Below are 6,134 nucleotides of genomic sequence, written 5' to 3' on the forward strand. Positions count from 1 at the left end.
CTTATACATCGGACATGTTGTCAGGAGGGACCAGTTGCTGGAGAAGGACATCATGTTTGGTAAGGTGGAGGGTCAGAGAAAAAGAGGAAAGCCCCCAGTGAGATGGACTAGCAAAGTGGTAACATCAGTGGGCTCAAGTGTGGCAACAATTGTGAGGTTGGCCCAGGATGGGGCAGTGTTTCATTCTGTTGTGCGTAGGGTCACTATGAATCAGTACCACTCGATGGCCACCTAACAACAAGTAGGAATGAATATAAACTTATGTATTTATTCTGTTATCTTAACCTGAACAAGAGGTAAAATACTTTAATGTTTCAGAGCACAGATAGTCCTGCATATGAATTCTACTTCCATTGTAATATCTTTAAAACTGGACAATCTACTTGACTTCACTAAACCTTAATTCTCTCTCTGTAAAATGGGGCTAGTGCTTATCCCGTGCCTCAGTGATTGTGATTGTGCAGATCAAATGAAATGTTTGTGCTTGGCATAGTGCCTGACACCCTGTGAGCCCTTATAAAATATTAGTGATTATCATTATGCTGTTAAGAAATGATTTTCACATGACAGAGAGGAGAAATTCAGAACATGAGGCCAGAAAAAGTCAAACTGGTGTCATAAAGAGATAAACATCAACAACAGATGGCTCTAAAAACACAGGTGATGGGATTCTAATACGCATCCTGGCTGAAAACCTCTTTTTTTGATAATAAAATGATAGGACTGATCAAGGAATTGTCTGGGTCCACAAAAACAAGGTGACATAAAGGTCTGGGCATCAGTTTCCCACAACCGCCAGTGGAAAAATCATGGTATTAAGGAAGACATTGTGTTTTAGAAATCGGCATAGAACTCCCTCTTCGGCCATCCCACCTAGGCAGAAGTCAGAGGGCAGGACTACACACAGTCCAGCATGGGAAACCTGCACTAAAAGCAGGGACATGAATTTGCAAAAGGAGGTGTGGAGTGATTCTGTATGTTTTTTTTTCCTCCTCTTCCCTGTCGTGCCTTCTTTGCCCAGCTGGGACACCTTCAAGTGGGTGGGTGCGCACCCCCCAAAAAAGTCCAGCATTGAGACTACAGCTTTCCCGTGGCACACAGAGAGAAAGAGCCCCATTGGTCAAGGGCAAATCCTTTGGCTGCTGCTTTTGACTTCTCCCTCTGGGTCCCAGCCCTAAAGTTAACTTGTGTGGGACAATTAACCCCTGCCTTACAGACAAACCATCTGAACAATCTGTAAAACCCCAACATAAAAAGATGCAACTATTTCAAGAATTGTGCTGTGTACACATAGATGCTTAACTGACCTTCAGAGGCAAAAATAGTAAGCAATCTTTTCCCCACTAATGTCTCAATATCTATCTGCTCATCTCTACGGTGGTGACTAGGGAAGGGACCTCAGAGTGTGAACACTCCAACCCACTACTCGAGGCATCTATGGTGCACACACACAATTATATTTCTGTTTCAAAGTGGAGGTTATTGTCTCTGCTTTTATATTGCTTCTACTTTTGGGCCTTTTGATCAAACATTTTTCCTGGAGGTGGGAACTTTTTCTCTACGTTACCCAAGAAGAGACAGCAATCTTGGCCATATTAGCCAAGCTACAAGCATAACCCATAATATTCCACCATTGAGACAAGCGCCAAAAACAGCTGCTAAACATTACATGCGAAAAGGGAAGCCTATCTCCTGATCATATCCACCAGGAGACACCAAATAAGCTTAATAACACAACAACAAACATCCATTTAAAGTATTAAAAAATACACATAACTATTGGAAATGACAAACAAAAGATCTCAAACACAACAAACGATAAAACATGTCTGAAAACAGAAAAGAGTAACTGAGACAAATGCGCTGGAGACAGACAAAGGCTCCCCAGAAGAACAAGAGCAGGTTTGAGATTTGCCTGAGAAAGAATTCAGAATAATGATATGGAAACAAATTCAAATGCTCCAAGAAGGGGTGGAGGAAACTAAGGAAGAAGTCATGAAAGTATTACAAGAGCAATCAAACAAGATTGATACAGCATTGGAGGCAATTCAAAACCTGCAAAAAGAATTTCAGATGATTAATAATAAAATATCAGAAGTGGACAATACACTGAAAAGGGAAAGGAGCAGAATAGAAGAGATGGAAACCAGAACTAGCAAGCTGGAAGACAAAACTCTCAATACTGCTAAGATAGAAGAACAAGCGGAAAAAAAGGATAAAAAAAAAATCTGAAGAGAGTCTAAGATTCATGCTGGATAACATGCAGAGGAACAACTTAAGAATTACTGCATTCCGGAACAGGAAGAATCAGAGAAGTTCACAGAGGAGATAGTTAAAGAGCTTCTGGAAGAAAATTTCCCTAATATCTTGAAAGTTGAGAAGATAAACATTCAAGAAGCCGAACATACCCCAGGAAGGGTAGACCCCAAAAGAAAGTCACCAAGACATATAATAATCAAGCTTTCTCCAAAATCAAAGACAAGGAGCGAATACTAAAAGCAGCCAGTGAGAAGAAAAGTGTCACTTACAAAGGCAAGCAAATCAGATTAAGCTCTGACTATTCAGAACAAACCATGCAGGCAAGAAGGCAATGGGGAGACATATACAAAACCCTAAAAAAAAAAAAAAAAAAAAGAGGAAAGTTCAGAACTATCACCAGGTTCTGATTTGGGTAATTTATTGAGAAGAGCTTCAGCTTCAGAGATATATTTAGAGGATAAATCATATTACTTCAAGTAGATTTTCACCCAGCCTTGTATGCAGAGGGACAAATGTAGGGATGTCTGATTAAATTGATAATAAAGTACATCTCTAATGATCACAATGCCCTACTCCACCTGGTCTGTCTTTAGGGAAAGCAACGTACTGTATCACTGTTTCTCCCCAGTGCATTCATCCCTGCCAAGAGATGCAGTCTAAGCTTCTGATGGTGCTCAGGGGACCTCAGAGAGGAGGCAGTCTCTGCGGCTTCATTAAAGGGTTGGGGAGGTAGGGGAGGAGACTAGGTTGTGGATCCCTGTTTGGGGAAGAAGACCTGAGTCAGACTTGCAGTGTCTGCAGTAGTTTATTATTATTTATTTTGGATTTACAACCTGCTTACTTTCAAAAGGATTTGAGGTAGCTTTTCAGATTAAGCTAAAGTGCATGATTAGAAAATCAAAACAAAGATTATCAAAGAGCGTTGAAGAAATGCTTCCAGGCATCTGAGATGAGCTGATCATAGTTACTGGCCCTGATGTAGGCTTTGAGTTTTCCAAAGGATATCACAGTGGGTTGTTTGGGTTTTAGGTTTAGAATGTTAAACACACACACACACACCTGTTTTCATGAGATAACAAATGTTTTCATGAAACAAAATTTGAAGAAGTTTTACTGCATGCATTCTTCCTTGTATAACAAGTTTCTGGAAGGAGGAAAGGTAAGAGAGAGCTAAGTAAATGGTCCAGGTGCTTAGAGACTCAGCAGTTGTAAAACTCAGCACTTGACTGGGAGTTGGAGGCGTGGGCTCTGTACCAGCAAGCCACTTAAGCTGCTTCATCCATAAAAAGACAGGGCTGAATAGACAAAATCTCTCTGACATTATCATCTCTGGCACTTGGAGTAATTTTTTCTGATTAAATTGGAAAGGAGGGTAGAACTATACATTGGCTGGAATTTTTAGTGAATATATCCTTAATGTTCTTTCTTTCAAATAACTCGTCTTAAGTTAATTGGTTAAATACTTGGCTTGTGCTGCAAGATTTAATTCATGGTTGAGTCTCCAACAAGAATCTATAGTTCAGAATGTTGATGAACCTGAAGGACACTGTTGTCAATAGTCTCAGGGGATGCCATGGTCAATTGGCATAACATAGACCACAAAGACAGTGTTCTATATCCTACTTTGGTGAGTAGTGACTGAGATATTAAAACCTCATGAATGGCCATCTAAACCACAACTATTGAGATCTCCCTGTCCATAGGAAAGAAAAGTGATAAAAATTGAAGATGCTTGGAAACAATTAGTCTGATGGACTAATGGACCACATGAACATCAATCTCCATGACTCTGAGACCAGAATAACTAGATGGTGCCCAAGTACCACTACCAACTGCTCTGAAAGGAATTACATTAAAAGGTCCTGGATAGAGTAGGAGAAAATGTGGAACAAAACTCAAAATCATAAAAAGAACAGGCTTAATGGTCATATAGAGACTGGTGGAACTCCAAGACTATGATCCTTGGTCACCCTTCAGGTCCAGAACTGAACTCATCCCCAGACTCAATTTTCTGCCAAGCAGAAGATATATAGAGGGGACAACAACATTAGTGAGGTATGCACACCATAGAATGATCAACCATTTGAGATCAAAAGGCCAATATTTACCCAAGGACAAATTCAAAAGGGCTGGGGAAGAAGGAGGAATGGGGGAACAAGAAGCACATAGAGGAAGTTGGGGGTAAGTGATGTTACATTGAGGGGATTACAATCATTGCAAACAGAAGTGTATGGGGTTTATTTTAAATGTAAAACTGATGAATGGCCCTGTAATTCAACTTATAATAAAAAGTTTAAAAATATATATGTAGTGCAAAATTTATCTTGTTGCTAAAGTGAGAGTCAAATAATTTAGATACCAGATGTTGGAAGGATAGTGTAGTCTATTCTGCCAGACCCAAAGTCAGTTCACCTGACTTGATAGTAGACAGCAAGGATTCCTGCAGCCAGAACCTGTGTTTTCTTTTCTTTTCATGAGAAGATGTAAAATATGAAGGAATAAACATTTACTGGGTTCCAAGTCCTACTCCACAAAGTGTCATGTTGTTGGTGGTGTTATTAAGTGCCATCAAGTAAGTTCCAACTCTACAGGAGCAGCTGGTGGGTTTGAACTGCTAAGTTTGAACTGGAATTTGGCTCCAGCACAATGCCAGAAGTCCAAAGTGATATATATACAAGGATATATCAGAGCCTGAGGGCAACAACTAACTCCACTTGTACTAATGTATTCCTATTTCATTTAATCCTCACAACAGTGCTGTGAAGCATGCATACATTTCCCCATTTTACATTTGAGAGAACTGAGCTTATAAAATGCCAAATGTTACACAGATTGTGTGTAGACCCAGATCTTTATTTTCCCCAAGGCCATATCTTCTGCCTTTACTCTCTTACTCTACAGTGTACTCAGATGCATCTCTAAAATCCAATTTTGCACACCAGGAAAATTGTTAATTGTTGGAGAATTCTTTGTTAAAACTAAGAATATGGTCAAAAGACTTTGATATGTCAACCAAAAGTATCTACTGCTACTGTGCAATCCTTGTTCATGTTTTTACTGGTTGTCTACATAGAAACAAGCCCTGGACAGGGTTGCTATGAGTCAGAACTGACTCAATGGCACTCAACAACAACAACAACACCAGGAAAAGCACTGAACTCGGTTTAGAACCTATACAGTTTCCATGCCATCAGGCTTCTTCAAACAAAACAGTAGGAAGATGGCGTTTCACACTCGATTCCCAGAAAGGGAACTTCTACTTTCGGTATTCAGTGATATTCAGTAATTATTTATATTGAACATTGAGGTCAGTGCTGTGCTGGTGTTAGAGAGAATAGTTGTTGTTATTGTCATTATTACGATAATACGAACTAAATGTGAGGAAGTACAATGTGTTCATGGCAGTGACATTTGGTCGGGGTGGGTGTGATGTAGAGTGCACTCATATCTAAGCATATTAAAACCAAAAGGAAATCAAACCCATTGCCATCGAATCAATTATGACTCAAAGGGACGGGGTTCCTGAGGCTGTAAATCTTTATGGAAGCAGAAAGCCTCATCTTTTCTCCTGTACAGCAGCAGGATGGTTTCAACTACTGACCTTAAGGTGAGCAGTCCAATGCTTATCCTACAGTACCATCAGAGCTCCTTAAAGCACTTATTAGGAAGCAATGTTTAATGTATGTTGTTAGCAAAGCAATCACTATGGGTTAGACATTGGGCTACTAACCCCCAAGGTCATTGGTTCAAACCTATCACTTCCCTTGGGAGAAAGCTAAGGCTGTCTGCTCTCATAAAGATTGATGGTCTTAGAAACCCTACACACATTTGCTATAAGTTTGAACTGACACAGTGACAGTGGTTGGGAGTGTGGC

This window comes from Chrysochloris asiatica, unplaced genomic scaffold (assembly GCF_000296735.1).
Source record: "Chrysochloris asiatica unplaced genomic scaffold, ChrAsi1.0 scaffold00027, whole genome shotgun sequence".
NCBI lineage: Eukaryota > Metazoa > Chordata > Mammalia > Afrosoricida > Chrysochloridae > Chrysochloris > Chrysochloris asiatica.